Here is a 23,630-nt window from a genome sequence, read left to right as displayed (position 1 = left end):
CTAGAAGTCACTGAAGAAATTGAACATGGTTTTAAACATGAAACTAAAACATGTAGTTGTAAAATGTATAAACCTCTGCTGCTGCATGTAAGTGGTGAAGCTGGTTCTGGTAAAACGTTCTTAATTAAAATAATCAGCACATTTCTACAAGACTTAACAAACAAAAGCCTTTCATCTGTTGTAACGGCCCCCACAGGTTTTGCTGCCGACAACATAGGAGGTGTAACTTTACACCGACTATTGCTCCTCCCAGTAGAACACAAAAACAAATTAGAATACTACAAATTATCAGCAGAAGATGCTACTGAAGTATGTAGAATTCTGGAACAAACGAAAGGGCTCCTGATAGGTGAAGTAAGCATGGTTTCCAACCTCATGTTTGCTTTAATTCATCTAAAAATGCAAGAAGTCCTAAAAACTGAGTACGAAGAAATGTTTGTCGGAAAACACCTTATTGTTTTTGGAGACCTCCTACAGTTAACATCAGTAAAAGGTCCACCTATTTTCAAAATATTAGGACACAAACAATGCTGCCAACATTTATGCTACAGAGATCTAACTCAAAACATGTACCAGTCTGCAGACCTCACCTATGCTAACATTTTAAAAAGCATTAAAACTGGTCTGCTTACTAAAGATGCAAAATCCATCTTAAATACTGGACTAATCCATGAGCTATTTGGGCAAAACACATCTGTTCCTTATGTCATGGAACAATTAATTCAACAAAATATAAAATGCATTTCCTTAATGCCAACCATTGCAAGCTGTAGTCAATTCAACAATACAATGTTGAAAAATGAAATGCATCCCATACTGCATATTACCTCCACAGACAAACTAGAAGTGCATAGCATGACACTTCCTTTGTGTCAACAAGCAACAGCATGACTAAGTAGACTGTTGTGTAGTCTTTATTAGAAAACATTTTCAAAATATCAAATAATCGAGAAATTTCGTGAATTTTTCTTTTCACCTTTCTTATGGAGCCTTTCCAAAAAGCGTAAATCTATCTTAAGGGATTCCTAACAAATAGTACCTATGTGGAAATGAAATCCCAGGCAATGCTGGGTATTACATATATAAATATATATTCAGTGAAAAAAACATTGTTAAAGGGATGTTATGTTTAATTTGCACCAATAAAAACCTATGGAATTCAGAGAATGAAACTTCCTTGGCTGCAGGCATGAGAATTCTTTTTTCCCAATATGTCCATGAAGATTTCAAAAGTTTTGGGAACCCTCAATAACTTGGCCCCCTCTTGATGAAATCAAAATCATTTGGCGGTGGCCATATACTATTTGCACATTTTTGTGAGGATTCATCAAATGGTGCCGAAGTTATAAGCCACCCAAAGTTATAAGATTTATAATATTCCTTCTTATAGGGTCTGCAGTAGCGAACCTGTAGTTATGGTAAAGTTACTCAACCCATAGGAAACACAGTTTTGTGGCACTGTTTGACGAATCCTCACAAAACTTTGCAAAAAAAAGTATACAGCCACCTCAGAATTAGTGCAATTTCATGCAGGGGGGAAAGTTATAGGGGGTGCCAAACATTTTAAATCTGGATAGACATGAATGGACATTTTTTTTTATCATGACTACAGCCCAAACCGCTGGATGGATTAGCACTAAACTTGCACGAGGACTAGTGGCCTGGTCCCTAAAATGTGCTTTTGTAAATTTGGTGTTAATCCGTCCAGTATATTTTTTTTAAATGATGAAAGAGTAGTGATAGTAAATGTGTTATATCGCCTTCCCGTCCATAGACTCACTTCCTGGTTTGGTATCCGCAGAAACACTTGGGCCAATCAGCACCCATGTAAGATGTGTGTACTTTGTATGCACTGCCTGATTGGTCAATTAAACATGTGAGGTACATCAAAACGTTATAATGTACGCCATATTGGATCCATGAACCGCGCATCTCGTCCGTGGACACTGTGGCTGAAAATGCCTTTGGACAGTATGTTTCGGGTTGTTTTGAGGATAAAAGAGTGGTTGGAGATGGTGGAGGAGTTAAGAAAAAGGAAAAATGGAAGGGTTGTTTTCTACCACCTGCAGTTACAGACACGAACATTGGTCCAGGAACTTCTTTTGACCTTGGAGGTGTTATGCAATATGTAAGAACAGTGATCAGTTTTGATGTTACTTTTAGGTAATGAAACTATGGCTATGGAAGTGACTAGATTGTTTGTGACATAGTCGAACTATATTGTTGTGGTCATGGCCAGTGTCCAGATTTGGCCATGTCCCCAACAATCTGGGCACTGGCTATGGCCACAGTAATGATGTAATGGATGCGAACACAACAATCCGGACACTGGCTATGGCCACACTAACGATGTAAATGATGTGAACATTGTAAAACCAATAATGTGGATATTCGGCATGGATACTGTAATATTTGTGCTTAATATTTATGTGTATTTTATATTTGTATTTGTATTTTGGTTATTTATATAGCACACCGGCCCCTAGGGTAACTGGGTGCATATCTTAAGGAGGCAAAGGCTATGATTACAATTTCATCACTTCTCCCCAGAGGGGAGCCCTTCTGTGTGAGGTTAGGGGATTAAGTCCATTACACAACATTCCCTCTAGGGGTGGCGGTAGGAAGGACCTCGTCGGGGGAGACACCTCTCTTGGGGACAAGGACTCACATTCCGTCAAGGAACTCCCTAAATCCCTTCATAAGAATTCACTAATAGGGTGAGCACATGATAGTTTTCTGGACAGAGGATAGACTGTTGATTTGGACTACTCTACTGACAATGAGCACCCTAGTTAGTTTTGTGTTAGGTAGGGCAAACCTTTTTTGCAGGGATAGATAGGCCTTTTTCCTTAAAGTTGAAAAAAGAACTTGTGAAAATACCATCCTATTTTTGTCCGTCTCCTCCCTCTGACCTACCACAATTTGTAATAACAATATATCTTGTTGTGGCTATGGAAATGGGTAGATTATGTGTGACATGTTTGAACTATATTGTTGTGGCCATAGCCAGTTTCTTGATTGTTGGGGGCACCACCCCCCCAATAATCTGGACACAGGCCATGGCCATCGTAATGATGTAATGGATCTGAACATTGTAAAACCAATAATGTGGATATTGGGCATGGATATTGTAATATATTTACTTTGCGTTAAGTACACGGTGGTCACAGTAATGCTATAATTGTATAGTTATGTAATGAAAGTAGTGAGTGGGAGTAATGTGTAGTTGGAAAAATAAAACATATTTTTGTGGCTTTGGAAGTGGCTAGATTGTTTTGTGACATGGTTAAACTATCTTGGCTAGTGTTCAATGTGGCTGCTGGCCATGGGTAAAATAGTGTACAATAGTGCACTTTGTTTCACATGGTAAGGGGGTATAATCGTTGCTTCTTTGTCTGTAAAGGAAAACATATATAGTTAGTGATAGAATATAGTATGCAAGATATAATTAGCTAAGGTTTTACACATATATTTACTTTTTATAACCCTTGTAAGTAGTACATTGTATGTACCATGTATTCTACAACATTTGTGTGTGATACACTGTTGTTTTACTAACAGGTTGTAATCATTGGGTCATTGGGAAAAAAAAAACAAAGGGGGATTGAAACTTGTTTTATACATTTTATATTACTGAACATTATATTGTGTTGAACATTTGCTTTATTTCTTCAGTGGTCGTATGTGTTGTGAGGATCTAGGAGTAAAAGACGGACACAAAGGTGGCATGTTGATTGGCAAGGACTTCTATTAACATCAAAAATGGGGGGTTGAGGAAATCCTAACTAGCTCTACTGCTCAGAGGGGTTTCCCAGCCTCAACAAAACAAGCTAATGAAACTGTCTGTCACAAAATTTGCAAAGTAAAGTTTACCATCCTGTGGCCAAATCCTAACCTGTCCCTCACAAGCTAAACCCAATATGAAGTGAAAAGGGGAAGTGTCTCTTGATTGTTAACCTGCAGCCCAACTAGGTAAATGGTGAGTTGTTCATCACTTAAGCGTGATTTGAGCCCTGACAAATCTTCTTTAGATTGTTTGTTTTTATATTTATTATTTCTTTTTTGCATTTATAAAAGCATGCAAAGCCCATGGACATCTAGGGGATGTTGCCTACAGAGAATGTTTTCAGATTTCCCATATAAGGCTGCACTTGTCAGACGAGCTGCCGCTTCATATGACCTGCATTCTATATGTGACTGAATTTTGAAACCAAGGACCCAATTCATAGAATCCAGCGTGCATCACGTGTGGACCAGGTATGACGCAAAGCAGCAATTGTGCGCCATGCGTATTCATGGATTTCCCGAGCCATTACCAGCTGTGGTGCATTGAACATCCAGCAGCGCCAGTTACGCCCACAAAATGCCCCTGTGTGCAGCTAAAAGACCATTGAAATGCCCAATAAAGCGCAAGGCCCTGTGCCATCCGCGGCCTAGCACACAGCCCGCCACCATTGTAATTGTGTGAAAAATTGGAGCGTGCCCTGCTCGCGCCAGCCAAATCACGTGGAAAGTCCCTCGCGTACACCTGCAAAATTGTGTACCCCGCTCGTGCCAGCCAAATCGCGTGAAAAGGCCCTCATGTACCCCAGCAAAATCACATACCCCGCTCATGCCAGCCAAATCACGTAAAAGGTCCTCGCGTACCCCCGCGAAATTGCGTACACCGCTCGCACCAGCCAAATCGCGTGCAAAAGCCCCTGCATGCACCTGCGAAATCACATACCCCGCTCGCGCCAGCCAAATTGGGTGCAAAGGGCAGCGCGTACACCCGTTAAATTGCATACCTCGCTCGCACCAACCAAATTGCATGAAAAGGCCCGTGCGTACCCTGTGAATTTGCGTATCCCGCTCACGCTAGCCAAATTGAATGGGAAGAGCCACGCGTACACCCACAAAATCGTGTACCCTGGGTGCCACAGTGTGCTGCGGAACGTTTTTTCATCACACGTGGGCTACCAAGGTATCGCATGCACCTATGTTTTTGTTTTTGGGGTGCCTCAGGGTTATGGGACCTGTTATTTTTCCCTATGGGTCATATACAGCCTTGCAGGAGCACAGGGGTATGTTTTCCATCATGTACCCTGACCCCTTCACCCCAATTGCCCAGGATAATTGTTGTCTGCACCTCCCATTGCGCTAGTACATTGGTGCCATGGCTGGGAGGGCAAGAATTGGTAAGGGAGGCAAAGCTGGGGGACCTCCCAGAGGTGGCCACGGTGGGGGATGTGGCCAGGGTGACCAAGGTGGCCAAGGTGGGCAATGTGGCAAGGGTGGTCCACAAGGGCAGGGTGTCCAGGCGCATGCAGGGACAGCTATGGCCCCCCGAGGTGGGTCAGGGAGATGCAGCTGTTGCTGCCATCCCCAGCACCCGTCAGACCCAACAAGCAGTGCCATCTGCTGTCACGAGCAGGCAGGGTGTGGACGCTGCAGGGGCAGCTGCGGCTACCGCCACCCAGGCTCAGGGTCAGCCAGCCTGGACTGGATTGGCCCTGGAACAGGCACAGGAAGGCTCACAGGCCAATGCACGTGTGGTGAAAGTTGCTGTCACCAGGTCATGTGGATCTGGTGCAGCTGTGTCATCTGCTGCTTTGAGCAGCCAGGTTGTGGAAGCTGCAGGGGCAGCTGCAGCTGACACCACCCTGGCTCTGAGTCACCAAGCCAGGACTGTGTTGGTCCCAACCCTTTGCACCAAGGCAGGTGCGGCGCAGAGTCCTGTCAACAGCATGCAGCTGCCAGTACCTGCAGTCCGACCTTCGGTCGTCATATCATTGCCTGCTTCCAGTGACCAGTCCACCTGCGCTTCAGCCCCTACTGACCAGAGCGGCACAAGCCACTCAGGGTCCGCACCATATCCCAAGAGGAAGAAGCGTGCTCCAGCAGAACAGGCTGGGACCCCAGACAAGGCTCAGCCCTCAAACACGTCAAGAAAGCAGAGTTTCTGTAATGAGGAAACGGACGCGCTTGTGGACTACATGTTTGAACACGGCCGCGACATGCTTGTGGCGGCAGCGAGCAAACAAACGCCTGATCAGCATAGGGCCCACTGGCAGTGCATCGCAGATGATATTAGCGCCTTGGGATAGGAGAGGTGCACAGTGGATGATGTGCTGAAGCATTGGAATGACCTCCCATGCCGAGCAAAAGACAAGCTAGCTGCAAAGTTCACCTCTATTCTGGTGACTGGCAGTGGGAAACCATCAGAGGATGAAGAACTCACTCCACATGAGGCGATCTCTGCTGATTTCATTGCAGTGGAGCAGGTCCAAGGTGTGGGAGGGCTGCCAAATTATGAGACAATGTCCGGTGAGTGGTGTTGCGTGTGTGTCCAGGCCATGTTTATGTTGCTTGGGTGATGTGTTATGCTTGTCTGCCAGTGGAGGCTACATTGACATGACTGCCATGTGTGAGCATTGTGATGTTGGACTAATATGTGCTTGTTGTCATGCAGACTGCATTCAAACTATGCCCTGCACACGGAAGCAATCCTCATCACCACACCTGCTCCCTCCTTCCATCCCAATCTCTGTGCAGGCTCTCTTGGCCCTGTTCTTGCTCCAACCTATGGTTGCGGATAGCCTGTAATGATCTTCCACTCAGCACTCACCTTCTATTGTCACATGACTGACATCTCTGTGTGGTCACCCTGCGAGCTGTTCCTCCTCAGAGGCATTCTTCCTTACCTCTCCATCCCCCAGCAGCTCACTGTCTCCATGGGACTGGTGATTCCGATGGCGGATTACTGCAATGGACAGTACCCGAATTTCTGCGTATATACACTCTTCCCTCTGCAACTCTGCCAGACCTGGACTGTGTGGAATGTATTTTGGCCTTGGTGCAGGGTATCTCACTCTGACTGTGCAGATTGCACAGGCTCACAGTGGCTATGAATGTTAATTCCTGGACCCTTTGTATTCCCAACAAGTCCATATGGGTCATGGGCAAGCAATTCATTCGACTCTATATCCAGTATTTGCTTCATTCTCATGGCATTTCAGCATCCCTTTCCTGCTCACTCAGGGTCAGTTGCTCCTCATGGCCATTAGTTTGGGGTTCTCGTCTGTGTCAAGCGTAAGCCTCCCTATAGTCCACTTTCCTGCCTCTATGTAATTGTTGTTGTTGCTTCTCCAGGTCTAGGGGCACATACAAATGCTTCCTCATGTGTTGTGCTTACTATTCTCCTCTCCCCTGCTGTAGTCCCAGATGACTGAAAGAATGCAATTGACACCTGCCCAAACTGTCTGCTACAACACAGTACTCTCAGCAAACATTGTAAGCCATGCACTGCCTCCAAGCCATCCCCTGCCCTTGGGGGTGGGGTTTACTGTAGCCCTACAACCCACTACCAACACTTTACACAGAATGACTGCATTGCCATTACACTGCCATCAGTCCACGACATTCACATTACTGCCTCCGTATTCTGAATGATAGTTGAGCCCGTACACGTGTACTGCACTGCACCCACACACTTCTGAACCCTGTTCTCACCTTCCACATGTCTATTCACTTGCGTGATGTCAAAGTGACCTGCCATTGATGAATCCATGTGCCTTCCTTCACTGTATTTCAACACCATAGTGTTGTTGCAGCCTGTGACACAAGTGTATTTTATCGTAGTAATTTCCAACTACTATCTAATGACATGCATTGTACATGGCTCATGGACAGTAGTATTTAACTTCCATCTGGGGCTGGTTGACAGTTCTGCCATGGCTATGCTACGTGCCATCTGTGAGCTGGCATTTGTCATGTTTGTGTAAGGTCTATGCCAGTCACAAGCTTGTGTGTGATGCAGGTGCTTTGCACCATGCAATACATGTGTTGGTTTGACATTTGACACGCATCCATTTCTGCTTTCAGGGTCCCATTTTGTGTCATGTGTGACATGGCTGCTTCATGTGTTGGCTGTCAACATTGTAATACCTATATGTGTGGCCTATGCTGTTAACATGTGTTCTCATGTCTTCTTTTGATTTTGTGCAGGTGATGAGGCACTGGAAGCAGTGGAGGAGGAGGAGATGGTGGAGGGGGTGAAGTATTCAGAGCCCCAACAAGGCACCAGTGGAGGCCGTGGTGTGGTAGGCCATGAAAATCCATTGGTGCTACAGACCATCCTGGCCAGGGGTGTCTCTGAGTACACCTCTGAGGAACACTATGCCTCTGGTATGGAGTCGGAAATTGAACCCTCATTGCTGTCACAGGTGAGTGATTCTGCTGTGGATGCTGTTCTGTCTAACCCACCTACAGTGGGGGTAGACCCCTCAAGGGGCCAGTCAGTGTTGGTATATCCATCTGTGGTGGTTATGGATGCAGGGTCACGCTCCACACTACTTGCTCCTGTTCCTGTGGCAGCCCAGCAAGGGAGGAATGCAGTCCTGCAGCCATAGGCAGTGCCAGCGCAGCAAGGGCTAGGTATCCTTGGGCCCGACAGGTGTGGTGTCCGGCAACATGGTGGCCATGTGCCACCCGGGAATACATTGTGGAAGAATATAATTTATGCCATTGCACAGCAACAGGGGGCATCATGTGATATTATGGCTCAGGGCGTGGAAAGGGTGGCCAATTCCATTCTACCCTCTGAAAGGCAGATGGAGCTCCAGCAGCAGGCAGTGCAGTCAACATGCCGCTCGCACAGGCTAGACATGTTGGCAGCCAACAGGGACTGACGGGTTGAACTGGGGGCTCTGGACACAGCCATGGCTGCAGACGTAGAGGCCCACAAGGATTCCCTGAGGGAAGATAACTCCTCCCTCAGAACTACTCTGGTTGCACGTTCCATTCTTGTGGCCTGATTACAGGGTCCGTCCCTGGGGCACTGTCCCCCTTTTTCTGAAAGATGTTGGGGGGTTGCTTGCATCTATTGACCTCTGAACAAAACTCCTGTTCATTATTCTGTCCCACTATTTGTGGCGGGCACAATTGCCGATTCGTGGATTCTTGCTGAGTATCCTTTTCTGTGTCTATGCCTGCCCACGTAAAAACTTGTAACTCCGGTAAGTGCCAGGTTGGGTTTAGATCCGCTCCTTGTAATATTTCAACATCCGACAGTTCGCCCAGTGCGTGCTGTTCTTCGTGTTTTTTTTTTTTTTAAACTGCAAAAGGGCAGATTCTTCTGGGGCACTATTCTTTTTCTTTTAATTAATGTTTTTGTATATTCTTTTTGATTTGTCCTCGTTATCCTTAAATCTTTGTAATGACTCTTTTTTCATTAAAATTGCTGGAAGTATTCCACGCGCCGTACCATTCTTATTCTTTAGTTTTATAGTCTTCTTTTCATTTAAAGGGTGTTTCTTTGTTGTTACTATTGTTTTGTCTCTTTGTGTGTTTTGATGATAGTCTATATCCGTTGAGTTTAGACATTTCTCCGGGTCTATTGTTGCATCCAGAAGTTTTCTGTGTGTAAACCCAGTACTTAAAGTATCTGGTATATCTTGAATCAATTCAGAGTGATTAGGAACATCTATGCTTTGTAATTCGTCTTTGGATGTTCGTAAGGAAGTGCTCCCAATGCCTTTTATATTATGTATAGGGTGAATGTCATTTGTGACTTGGGTTTTATTTGAACTCTGTGGTTCCTTTTGAAGGTCTGATTCCAAATCCAAAATCGTTTGAAGGCCATAGGGAGCCTCTGCGTGTCCAGGTCTCGGCATGCAAATAGGCATGCCAGTGGAGAGCGGCTAAGCACACGACACCTCTCCCAATACCATGGCGTTTCCGGTGATCTGCCGCTTTCAGGTCAAGACAGGGGGTCCTCTACAGCCATCACAGGCACTATCCTCTGAGACACCATGAGCTGTACTGGGAGTCCACCATTGACTGGACTCCTCCCTTCAACCCCACCCCCATCTCGTGCATGTCGGCTCTATCATGAGCCGTAGGCCTATGGACTTGTTGAGGGGAACATGTGCAAGACAGTAAGGGGGGACAGGCTGTTAAATGGCTGGAGTGGTCTGGGATTTCCGTCTATGAGTGTGATGAAATACTTTGCAACAAAATGTTCGTATATGAAAAGTTTTCATTAGGTTTATCAGCTGCAGACTTACCTCTGATAGGAGCGTAACAATTGGGTTTCAGAGGGCTTCTGTGCTCCAAACCGTTGTTTACATCCCCACGTTGGTGTTGACATCTCAGGCGCCTCCCCTCTTCTTCGGTCACCCGCCGCATTGCTGTGGCGTGCCGGAGACTGCCGTGGACTGCCAACTTTTCCCACGCGATTTCAGTAGTGCGAGGGGGGTAAGTGTATTCTGAGGCGTGCGCTGGGAGTTTTACACGCGATAGGCCCTGTGCGAGCGGGGTACGTGTATTTGTGGGGCACGTGTGGAGTTTCACACGCGATAGGCCCTGTGCGAGTGCGGTATGTGTATTTGTGGGGTACGTGGGGAGTTTCACACGCTATAGGCCCTGTGCGAGCGGGTTACGTGTATTTCAGGGGTGTGCGGGGAGTTTCACACGTGATTTGGCATCGTGGGCCCTCCCGGGTGTGCGATTTCCCCCCTCCACATGCCCTGCAGGCAGTCCACACCACAGGGGACTACCCTACAACCCTCACCATGCCCTGCAGTCAGCCCACATGGCACCATGCACTTGTGAGCACACTTGTGAGCCCTGACTCATGTCCCCCACCCATCCACCCTCCCCCAGTGACGGGCACCTGCCAGCAGGCCCTGACTCATGCCCCCCTGCACCTCCACCCACCCAGCATTGACGGGCACCTGCCAGCAGAACCCGACTCATCTCCCCCTGCACCCCCACCCACCCAGCAGTGACGGGCACCTGCCAGCAGGACCCGACTCATGTCCCCCTGCGTCCCCACCCACCCACCCAGCAGTGACCAGCACCTGCCAACAGGCCCTGACTCATGTCCCCCCAACACATCATCACGATCCACACTCATGGCCCTTATGGCCACCCAAATCCCACCCCACACCACCCCAGTCCAAACATCCAACCAAGTATTCCATCCACCCCACATTGAAATCCCCATGTCATGATAGATCCCAAATGGCAAGTATGAACATCAATACATGTCCGTCACACACACACAATGGGTGCAAGTGAATGAGAAAACCTACATCGTGACATGCATGAAACAAATGAGAGAATACCAAACAAATGAAGTATGAAACCAAATGTATTAAATACAAAAGCAAGGGAATGAAAGAAAATCACACAATAACAGAAATAATAAACAAAAGGCTGCATGTCCAAAAATGACTGAAAAATATATGAATGCAGAATCCAAATAAATCCAAAAGAAAAAGGCTCCAAAGCGTTTGTCCATCAAACCAAATCCAAAGGTAAACAAAAAAGAAAACCACTGCTCCATGGGTAAAAAAAAATCAATAAAGTAAAATCCAGTCCAGAACAATGTACAATGTAAAAATCCAGGGTCCATGAGCCCAACAATCCAAAGGAAACCTACAAAATACCCTACCTAACAAATAACTATATACAAAAATGTGGGGCATAGTCCATGCGCCCCAAATGAAAGAAAAATAGAAAGGAAACCTAACACTAATGAACTATATACAATGGCGGTGGGCAAGTCCTACGGCTCACTTATTGATTTCCCGGGCCAGGGCATCATCGAACTCCTGTTCAATGTCCTGGAGGCGGGCCTGTTCCCTAGCCCCGAGGTCTCGCAGGGATAATGCCATGTCCACCTCCAACTCCCTGCAAATTTCCTCGAGGCACTCAACCCGCCTCAGCGCCCTGCGCATGGAGTTCTCCACCCTGACCACAGTGAGCATGCCTCTTCCGCCCGCCGCCACTCTGCATCTATTTGCTGGCCCAACCGCTGCCACACAGAAGACACTCCCAATCCAGGGTCCTCCTGCCCTCCAGCCGATGCCTGCCCCTCTGATGTTGATGGCCCCAAGCCATCATCGCTCCCACCTTGAGCCTGCTGCTGCCGTGCATGTGCCCTGCCTCTTGATGCCTGCACGTCCTCCTCCTGCTGGGGTCCAGTTGTTGGGGTGGCCACCCCTGCTGGACCTCCAACTCCCGACTGTGGCAGGGATATGTCCTCCACCAGCCTGGCCGCTGGGTCAGAGGCAGCTCCACAGGGTGCCCAGGTGATACTTGGGCCGGAAGATGGCACGGAGGATAACTGGCGCTTAGGGGGTTCAGTTGAGGAGGGGGTCGGTACAAGGTCCAGCAGATGGAGGAACCCAGCACTGGTGACCCATCCTAGTAGGTTGACGCGGTCAATGAGGCATCCCAAATAACGTGCAGAGTCCTCACGAAAACCCTGCATGTCATCCTGGATGCCACATTGATGCAACGCCACCCCAGCCAGGACAGGCTCAACACGGTCCCGGATTGCCACGTCCTCAGGGAGAGGAAGGTCATTTGTTGTTCGTGCATCCCCTCCCTGAGAACGGGTCTGTACAAAGGCATCCCTGCTGGTGCGGGATCATGCAGTCACAGGATCAGGGACAGGATTACACACAGGCACCTCTGCAGCCACCTGTGCTGCCTCCTGTCCCAGCCCCTGGACTGCACCACTAGCACCAGTGGAATCCCCCCTCCACACCCCGTGTGTGGCCCTTCCATGGCCTCCTCCTCAACCAAACCCCCCACCAACCTGAATGACTCTGTGCCATCTTCCTCCATAGGTCCCTGTGGGGTCTCAGCTGCCCCTTCTGCTGCCGAGGAGTCCACCTCCGACCTCCGCCTCTTGGACCTACCCTCGGCAGCTGCAGCCACGGATGCAGCACCAGACTCCTCACTCCCCGACGAGATGACAAACCGGGAGGGGAGCTGGGCCTTGCGTCTCCGGCTGGCGGTGTGATCCCTGCCATTGTGCTCCACAGCACCGTCTCCGCCCTCTTCATCAGTTGGCGCTGCAGACAGGGAGAGACAGAACACAGGCATCAGGGCACTGTACAATGGTCTGATACACACATAACAGTTGCACATGAGTGGCAGTGTAAAACTCACACATGGTATCACACTCCCCAACACACATATCATTTAAACCCACACACATGTGCAAATTAACATGAATGTTGCAGCAGGCAGCACCATCCATACACATACAACAGCATGAGCATCTGAAGGTTAGTCTGACGTCACATGCAACACAGGGAGTGCAGAGCACATGCACACATGCCACCAGACATACATGCATCTGTACATCCCCACCACCTGTCACAGTGATATCATCACCATCCATGTCACATCTGCCAATCAGCCTCCTAAATGTCAGTGTCACATGCATCCATGGTGTATCACAGTTGCACACTTGTCAAATACACACACGTGCACATGTACATTGTGCACATACATGAAAGTGGAACCAGCATCCATGTGTCACACCACAACAATGCCACAGTACATACACAGAAATTGAAACATGTGTGCACCCACACAGCATTGGGCTACCATGCATTTGAACAGATACACCACTGAAGTGCCTCACACATGACAGGACTCACATGCATCAGGCTCATGTCCCTGTACATACACATCCATACATGGACCTACCAAGACATATGTCCAACCTGCACGCTCCTGGCACACCTCAACATGCACAGCGTCCAATCAGTACACATGTACACTTACCGCTCGACTCCGGGTGGGTCTGCCTCTCAAGGACCTTGAGGTGGCGCGCTGGGCATAGATGTTCCAGGGCCCTTATCTGGTTGTTGGTAAGGCTGACCCAGCACCCCTCAGCATCCGCTGCCTTCAAGAGCTGCCGGGTCTTGCTGAGGGTCCTGGACCTGAGGTCCTCCCAGCGCTTCCGGACGTGTTGCATGTCACGGGCTGCCACCCCTCCACGTTGATGGCAGCCACAATGTCCTTCCAGATCCTCTTCCATCCTTCATTGTCGGCGCGTGAACTTCCAAAGAGGGCATCATACTGCCCCAGGACTTGCTCCACCAGTATGCCAACTTCATTGGCACTGAAGCTGGCAGCCCTCTGCCTCTCTGCTGGGGGGTTGACACTGGTGCCAGATGGTGTTGTGTTGGACATGGCAACCCCCGAGGTAGGTGTGGGTGGGCAACTGGGTCCTGGGGCTGGACTGTGGAGCGATGGAATACCAGTCGGGAGTCTTCTGTTCCAGCAGGGGTGGTCACATCAACTGGACCCCTGCAGATGGCTGACGTGCAGGCACCAAATAGCAGGGCACGTGGCCAGCAGGCAGGCAGGCAGCAGCAGATGGCAGGTGGGAGTGTGCTCGGGCCTCTGGGGGGGCAGGAAAATGGCCTTCTGGGCAGGAGCGTGGTCTTCTGTGTGTTGTCGCATGGCGAGCTTGATAGGGAGTGATTTGGCACGTGAAGAAAATGCACGCCAGCATGTAATTCGAGGAAAGGCCCTTAGCGTGTAAGCGCATATGTGACGTGATATGCACAGGCATTTCGCTCAGCACGGGTGCATCCGCACGTGCCAAAAAACACGTACGCGTGTGAATGCGTGTAATCCGAAGAAAGGGCCTAATCGCATAAGAGAAGTGACACGCGCGCATGGGCGTTTCCCTCAGCATGGGTTAAAGGTGAGCGGGGCCAGCAGTTCACTGTATGTGCCTTTCGTGGAGACCGACGTGTGTGTTGCTACTTCATGTTGTTTCGCGCGCCATCACAACTTCACAGAGGATCAAGGACATATCACTTGTTTTGGCGGGGTTATTGGCTATGCGTGTTTTTCATTATCACGCTAGTCTGACGGTGAGTCGCGCACGCTATTTTTCCCACTGCGGGTGCCCCTGTGTATCGCGTACCCATTTTCGAGGTCATAATAGCCTGCGTGTCCCACGCATATGTGTTTTTCGTGTCCCTGGGTGCCACCGCTTACTGCGGGAGGTTAATTCCACACACGTGGGCAACCGGGGGTTGCATGCACGGTTTTACTGCAGTTTTGGGGTGCCTGAGCGTTGCGTAACCCGTCACTTCATCACCGGGTCACATACAGCCTTGCAGGTGCAGGGGTGCTGTCAACATCTTGTATCCCACCCCCTTCACCCCTATTGCCCAGGACAATTGTCGTGTACACCTTCCATTGGCACTACTACATCTGTGCCGGCACTACTACATCTGTGCCATGGCTGGGAGGCCACAAAAGGTGAGGGGCTCCTCAGCTGGGCGTACTCCACGTGGCGGGCATGGTCAGGGATGTGGCCAGGGTGACCAGGGAGTAGGGGGACTCCAGGGTGTCCAGGGTGGCTGCAGAGGGGGAAGAGGCAGGGGTGCACCACTTTAGCATGATGTTGTGCCACGTGTTGGTGCAGTCATGCCACCACCCCCTGCGGCTCCGGGAGATGCAGATCTTGCATCTGGCACTGGCACCCATGTGACTCAGCAGTCCATTTCATCGACTGCCACAGGCCCAAGGGTAGTGGTAGCTGCAGGTGCAGCTGTGGACATCACCACCCAGGCTCAGGATCTGCCAGCGCATGCTGCGCTGGCACCTGAAGAGTCCCAGGACGATATCCAGGAGGTCAGGAGGCACACCGTAGGTGCACGCAGGGCTGCCCTGACCGAGGCATGTGTCCCTGGGGCAGTAATGTCATCTGCTGCCCCGACCAGCCGGGTGTTGGCAAGTGCATGGGCAGATGCAGCCAACACCACCCTGGTTGTGAGTCTACCATCCAGGACAGTCCCGGTCAATGACCCTGGCACAGCGGATGTTGCTGCGCAGGGTCCATTCCAGGGCACCTAGCAGCCACTAGCACAAGTCAGGGCTTCCGTCCTTGTTCCACCTGCCACTCCCTCGGTTCATTCCAACAGTGCCACAGCCAATACTGATCAGGGCGGCATTTGCCAGCTAGGGTCCGGACCAGTGTCCAAGAGGGGGAAGGTTGCACCTGCAGTAGAGGCTGTGACCCCAGACACAGCTCTGGCCTCCGGCACGTCGAGGAGGAAGCCTTTCTGCGTGCAGTAACTGGACTTCCTTGTGGTCTATGTGTGGGACCACAACCGTGATATGCAAGTGGGGACAAATTGTCAAACTACAGGTGCCCATCATATGTCCCACTGGAAGCAAGCTGCGGATCGTGTGAGTGCATTCGGCCATGAGGTGGCACAGCCCAAGAGTGCAAAAAGCGTTGGGATGACCTCAAACGCAGTACTAAGGCAAAGCATTCCTCTAATTACAACATGACTTTGGTGACTGGCAGTGGGCCACCACCTGAGGAGGAAGACCTCACTACGCATGAGTCAGTCATTGCAGGGTTCATAGCGACAGAATTGGTCGAAGGAGTGGGAGAGATGATGGACTTTGATGCCACGTCCAGTGAGTGTTGTTGCGTGTTTGTCGAGTCCATGTGTGGTTTGCTTGTGTGATGTGTTGTGCTTCACTGGATGATCATCTTAATATGTGTCCAGGATGACCTGCATTTCATGCCATTTGACCATCCATTCCATGCCCACTCTGGCTCAGTCCTGCATCACACACATGTTTATGGTGTCACATTCTGTGTGGGGCAGAGGCCTCCCCCTGTTTCAGGCCCACTGACTCTGTTCAACTGGTGTTGTGGCTTCTGCATACATGAGTGTACTACTGAGGGTTCATCATGTCTGCTGCTTACTGCCCCGTCTGCTGTGTTGTCAGTTGACTCAGATGATGCAATTGACGCTAGTCAACACTGTCTGCCAATACACAGGTCTCTGGTCACCCTTTTGCTGCCATGCAATGCCTCCCTCACTTGGGGGGGTTTGCTTGTAGCCATGCAACCCATTGCATGCACATTGCACGTGATGCCAGAACTTGCCCTTGCACTGCCTTCACGTTTATTGTTGGACATCATAATGTACTTGTTCATGTAGATAGTGGGTAACGTACACATGCTCTGCACTGCATCAACCCACTTCTGAGCCGTGTCACACCGTTCTACATGCCTACTCACTGATGCAATGTCAAAGTGACCTGGCATGTATGGTCAGTTTTTCATCCCTTCTCTGTCATGAATGCAACGGGCACAGGTGCATCCTGTGACACATGCACTCAGTATTGGAACTCCATAGTGATTGTTTCGATGAGTTGATTGGTCAATCTGCGGGCTATACCAACTGGCACAGGGTGCTTATTGATTGTAGCCTGCCAATCGGGTTGTTATGACTGTGAAACTTCCTTCACGTGTGAATGTGTGCACTTTCACATACATCAAAGCAAGCAGCATTGTAGCTGCTTGCTTTGGTGTATTGGATGCTGATCATGTTGACAATACAGGTGTATGGGGAAATGGGTGTTTTTCACATGTATATATGCAAGCTGCTTAATCGTTGTGTAGTGCAACATTCCGAGGACTCACTTATGTGTTTGTGAAAGTGTTGAAAGTGTTCATTTACACATGTCTCTTCTGCAGCTTTTTTGTTGACTGACTAATATGTAGTTGTTTGACATTTATGCTGGTGGGATTTGTGCATTGCACACATCATGTGGAACTATCATGATCCTGAAGGTTCACTGTTGTACGGTATGTGTATGCCCAGGCCCACTTAGCTAATATGGTGGGTCCTGGGCGTGAAAATTTTACACAAGGAATGCTGGAATAGCGCACATTCATAGCCCAATGGGCTCCATCAAGCCCAGAGGGGTGTTGGGGAGGCCCCATATCCTGCAGCTCAGATGGTACTGGGTTTTATGGTCCTTCATGCCTGTTTGCAGGCGCTTGCTTTGCTTGGGACATTCACCATATCTGCATGGCCCATGCCACCTGGTACGGGCCGAGCTGCAGATGGATGGAGCTATATTGGTGATGATGCATTAGTGATGCATGTCTACATGTATGTTACCTGTGTCATTGTGTGTTTTGAATCACTTGCAGCAGTGGTCAATTAGCAGTTCTGAAATGCTTATGGTGTGTAGCATCTCTTAGTTTCCATCTGTCTTTTATGCCTGTGACATGTGCCTGACAGAGTTGGCATCTGATGGAGTTCATATACTATAATTTGTACTTGTGTAGGCTTGCCTATTTGGACACATCAATTAATGCTTAGGGGATGTGTTTGCATATCAAGGCCACTGGAAGCATGGCAGGTTCTCATTTGTGTGTGACAATCTGCTTCATGTGTTGGCTGTCTATGTGATGTTTATGTGTGTGTTATGTGCTTCTGACATGTGTTCTAATGTTTATTTTTCTCCACTTTGCAGAGGATGACGCAAGGGAGCCAGAGGATGGTGTTGTCATGCCAGACACAGGGTTTCTATCACACCAGCAAACTAGCACAAATGGGGGTCGTGGGGTGGTAGGCCACGAGAACCCACTTCTGTTACAGACCATCTTGTCTACGGCTGGCAATGAGTCTAGCCCAGATCACTGTGACGACAATGTCGAGTTTGATGTGCATGGGGTCCATTCGTCAGGGGTGAGTGATTTTGATGTGGACGCTCCTCTGTCCGCGACACCTGCACCGAAGGGCCAGACGGTGGTGGGACCTCCGCCTGTAGTGGATCGGGACACAGGGTCACCCTCCACACCAGTTGCTGATGTGCCTGGGGCATCACATCGATGAAGGAATGTAGTCCTGCAGCCGCGGCCGGCGCCAACCCAACAAGGATGTCGCCTCCTTGGGCCCAGCAGGTGTGAAGCCCAGCAACGTGGTGGCAGCGCACCACTGGGGTATACTGAATGGGAGCAAGCCATGGTTGCCAATTCAGAACTCCAGGGGGCAGCAATTGATAACATCGCTGAGAGCATGGAACGTGTGGCCCAATCCGTGCTAGCCCCTGATAGGCAGGTGGAACTCCAGCAGCGGGCAGCACAGTCCACAGCCCGCTCACTCATCCTGGGCTTTGTGGCCTCAGGCAGGGCACGCCAGGTGGAAATGGTGTCTTTGCGTCAAGCAATTGCTGCTCACGCACAGGCACACATGGAGGCCATGAGGGTTGAGTATGATTGCCTCAGATCTACTCTGGGTGTGCTCTTGATGTCCCAGAGGAAGCGGTCAGAGAATAGGGTTGGAGCAGCAAGAGAGTACCATCTCGGCTGAGCTACGTGCTTGCCGGGAGGTATACCAGTTGTCCAGCCAGGTCATGCAGGAAGAACTCTGTGTTACACATGTTACCTTTCAAGAGGAAGCATGTGTATCACGTGAGGTTCTACATGCTGATCTACGTGTCATCGCCGCACAGAACCAGGCTCACCCGTCCCGCAGACTTGCTGCTAACAAGGGGCAAGCTGTGCCTAGGCATGGTCATGGTACTGTGCCATGTCAACCTTTTCAGCCAGAGGGTGACTCGAACAACAAGATATCTCCCACACAGGTCGGACTGGGCAGGCGTTGAGCCCATGGAGGTTTTTTTTGTCCCAACATCATCGCATGTGGGTGTTGAGGTGCACCCTGTACCTCCCCCCTCCTGGGTGCCTTCCCCCTCTGGGTCGTATGTGGCCATTTTTGATTTTTCTTGTTAGTTTAGTTAGTTAATATTGTTTTTGATGGTTAGTTTAATTAGGTAATGTAGGTTTTTTAAAGTTAGATAATTAGTTAATATAGTTTAAAATTGCTTGTTTATTGTGCATTCATGTGAGCGTGTGGTGCTTTGTGGCTTTTGAAAGCATCCACTGTCTGTTCCAGCTGGGCCCTTCAAGCTTGTCTCGTATATGTGTTTGGAGCTTGGGGTCCTGACTCACATAGGCCACTCCTGCTTCCCTTATCCATGGGCTTGCAAGGATGGTTCGGTGTAACAACCATTTACAAAAGGGCTTTGGACTTTCGGCATATCTGTGGCCTATCCGCTGCTGTACTACTTGTGTTAACACCCGAGTGGGGATTGAGTGGGTTATATCCATGGCATGTCTGTAATCTATTTGGGTGAGTACATGATTGATGTGTCCATTAATTGATGTGGATTGTGATGTATGTTATTTTTTTGCCTGTATATGTGCTTGATGCACTTCATGCTGTAGACAGTAGCCTGTACCCTTTGCCTGTCAAAGTCACACTGATGGTGGGAGGAGTTCTGATGTAAGTCTGTAACATGGCCCAGTGATAACCAGCATGAAGACACACACACAGGGAACATCCCAGCATTATTAATATGTGTTATGCCCTTTCTGCAGGAAAATGAGCCTCCAGACTACCTTTGCCAGCAGACACAGGGCGAAGTACTACAGAAACCTGGCCACGTTCGGTGGTGCAGACGTGTGCATGTGTGCCCAAGCAGAAGCACAAGGCTTGTGCTTAGACATCCAACAGAAGCAGACATGTTTCCAGGGGCTCCAAACAAGGTGAGCTGCACAAGGGGCCACACCGCAGCCAACCTTCCACCAGGCCACTTGCACATGCATGCTAAGTAGCGCCAGTGCTGGGGAGCTTGGCCAGATATTGTTGTAGAAGTACACAGTACAGCTAAGATGCATTGAGGGACAAATGCCAAGTAGCTTTACAAGTTGTCAGGGGCACACGCAGAAGCCATCGCACATATCCTCCAGTCCCGCCTGCTCCATAGAAGCTGAGTTATTAGCGCAGTAGCGTTCCAACCCAGAAACTTATACAGCGCACAGGGACACCCAGCGAGGCACAGACTTGTGTGCAGTGCATATCATTTGCATGTGCAAATTGCCACTTGCACTACCTATTGTAACCCACGGCTGCCAGAACACGACTTGTACTGAAGTCGCACCTCACTATACGCATCTAGCAGGTCACCCAGGGACCATTCTATCATGTGTGATTCTTGATGCATTGGTCTTCCATTTACCGTGTGCCCACATGCACCTGTCTTACTGCATTGACAGTGTATGAACCATCACAGGGGCAAGCTAATGTATACGTACATAGCAGCAGACAAGAGTGTTTGTTTGTGGAGAAGTCACTTACTTTGGGGCATGAATGGTGAAATGTGTGTGTTGTAAACACACACAGATTAGTAACTCATGCTCTCTTTGCAGCATTGAACTGATCCTGTTACCGTACCTGAGAGTGCGCAGGCAGGAGGCCAGCACTCACCCCAGAGATGTCTCTCTTTTTCTTGCATTTGACTCATTTCGTACTATATGCATGTAGAACATGGTTTCTCTGATTGAGTATGTGTTATTGTCAATAGTTGTATTTTGTATTTTGACTACTTTCCCTTGCCAATCCAACTCCCCTCTCCTGCCCCTCTTTCCAGTTATCCTGAATACCAATGCCTGTCCAACCAACGGATCCCTGACCCTCTTTCCCCGCCGGGGTCTCGGAGGCCTGTGTAAGTTTTACCTTGCAGGTGCCCAGAAGACGGAGGGGGTGGTTGGTTCGTGCCACTCCTGCGCCTGGAGACCGCAGCTGTGACACTACCCATCAATTGTTGCATCCTCATTGTATGTTGTTTCCGCAAAAAGGTACCCTTCCTGTTGAACCATTGTTGAACTGTGCTACCTTGGTAGTTTTATCATTCTGATTGTACATGTGCCAGGACTTTTATTCCACTTCAAGTAATCTACTGGAGACTCTTCCAGGGTATTTTAGTGCCTAGAGGCTTTTTCCCTGTTTTGGGGGTTTGGCTCCTTGGAGTTCTCTGCGATTTGGTATTTTTACCAGTCAAGGAGGCCTCTGAGGGGGCTGGACCCTATTTACACGCAAGGTGGAACATGAAGACCAAGGGCTAGGGGATCCTGTAGCCAGGTAGACTAAAAGGGAGAAGGCTACATACCCCAGACACAGTTGTTCAGAAGGTCATGGTGATGTGTAAATGAGGGAGGGCCTTTTGTTGTTGGACAGTAAGCCTGGGCTACAGTGTTTGGGCACTCTCTGACCATGTGATTGTCGGGTGCTATGTACATGATGTGTTCTGCTGGTCAATGGCTGTTCCTGTGTTGTATTTACTTTTCAGGTGTCAGGGGATTTTTGTGGTTTGACATGCTAGGGTGTACACATGGGCAATGTTCACATGTGATGTGTATAGGACACTGAGGGTCACTTGATTTCACATGCATATATTAAGTGCATGTCCCTACTGACACACACAGTTGCACAATGCTCCACCACACGTACAACCACCCTTCCATGCCCACAGGTGCACACATATTGCCTTCTCGGGCACGCTGTGTCCCTGCAGTGCATGATCAATTACCATTTGGGGGTCCTGGACATGCGTCAATGGGTACATTCTTTTATTTGTCCTTTTGATGTGATGCTCAAGGTGTATCCCCAACACAATGGCTGCTCACTGTGCTGTGTGCTGAGCCTTCTCCAAGGGGCTCAATGCTTGCGAGCACAGGGTGGGGGATGTAAGGTCATCTTCCCACTCCCTGACCATGTCTAGGATGATATGAGGTGGAAACCTATACCTGCCATAGACCTGGTCGTCAGGCATCCAAAAAAGGCTGGTCCCGGGCAAAAAAATGTGGGGCCTGGATATTCTCCTCCTCCTGTGATGTCCCACAATCACTGCTGCGACAAATGGGGCATTCATCGTAGCTGTACATACGTGTTTGTTGCTGCGCACACTCTTATAATGTGCGCGGGGACGCTTCCTCCTGCCTTCGTGTGGCGGATGTGTTGATGCCTGTGTGCGTCTTTTAGCGTGCGCGTGATTCCCGTATTCGATTCCATGAATAAGTGTTGTTCGTGTGTGTGTGTAGGCGCTCCGTGTATTTCCCTGCAGTACTTCCCCAGTTACGCCTTCTTTTTCACACGTTGTTCCCCATTCCGCGTGTTACGCCCCGTGTCCCGCCCCTTTTTGGTGTGTGCGCCGACATTGTGCGCTTTCGCTGTGCGCAGTTCGGGATGTTGCTGTGACGTGTACACCTGTGCGTGCCACGCTCAGATTTGGCGGACATCCCGCTGTAAACACGCGCAGGCCCTTCCATGAATCGCACACGTGCGCATGTGCTTGCTTTTTCACGCTTGCGGCCGCTTGCACCAAGATTTTCTGCGCACATTTGTTCCATGAATCGGCCCCTAAGTTGTTGGAGTACTTTTGGAAGTGGACATTTTTCCAAGCGATTATTGATAGCTTGTGATGGGTTATTATCGAACTTGTTTGAAAGTTTGTTGGGGAAGATTTTTCTATTACAGTTTCTTTTTCCATGATGGCGCCTGCTACTAATTCTTACCCTCGTCCATTATTGTCGATGTCAATGTCAATTTGTTTGTGTGTTGTTTATTTGCTTCTTCACTAAAGGATGGTTCTGTTCTACTGGTTTGAAACTATTCACCTGCACAGAAGTTGTATGAATGTGTTGTCAATCGGAGCTTCAAGGATCATTTTTCACCAGTAATTTTTAAGTGCAGTATGTGATTTTGATTTTTTCATGAGTTTGCTAAGAACTCTGTGCTGGAATTTCTTTTGTAAAATGTTTTTCCTTTACTGTTTTACTGTGGCTACATCTAGATGATGTAGTTTGAGGTTGACTTTCAGTTGTAGTTTCTTAACTATATTTTCTTTTACATGTATTGTTTGAAGGAGGTGGAATAGTTTTGTTAATGCTGACTGTTGTACTTTGCAAGAGCACAGATACTTGTTCTCTTACTTGCACGCTTTCTATACATTGTTTTAGTGGAGGTTGACTGTATGAATTGCCTTTCTTTTTATCTGCTGCATCTTTTCTTGGTTTTCCACAGAGCTGAGTTTTAGTAGGCATTGTTTTGTATCTGTTTGAAAAAAGAAAGTGTATTTTAAAATTATAGAAGTGTAACGTGGGTGTTATTGTACAGGGTTAAGGGCTGTGTAGCTGTGATTGTAGAGTGATGAGGAACAGTGGT

The sequence above is a fragment of the Ambystoma mexicanum genome, chromosome 12 (assembly GCF_040938575.1).
Source record: "Ambystoma mexicanum isolate Mex_15411 chromosome 12, UKY_AmexF1_1, whole genome shotgun sequence".
In the NCBI taxonomy this organism is placed as follows: domain Eukaryota; kingdom Metazoa; phylum Chordata; class Amphibia; order Caudata; family Ambystomatidae; genus Ambystoma; species Ambystoma mexicanum.
Note: the sequence above shows the minus strand (reverse complement) of the source record.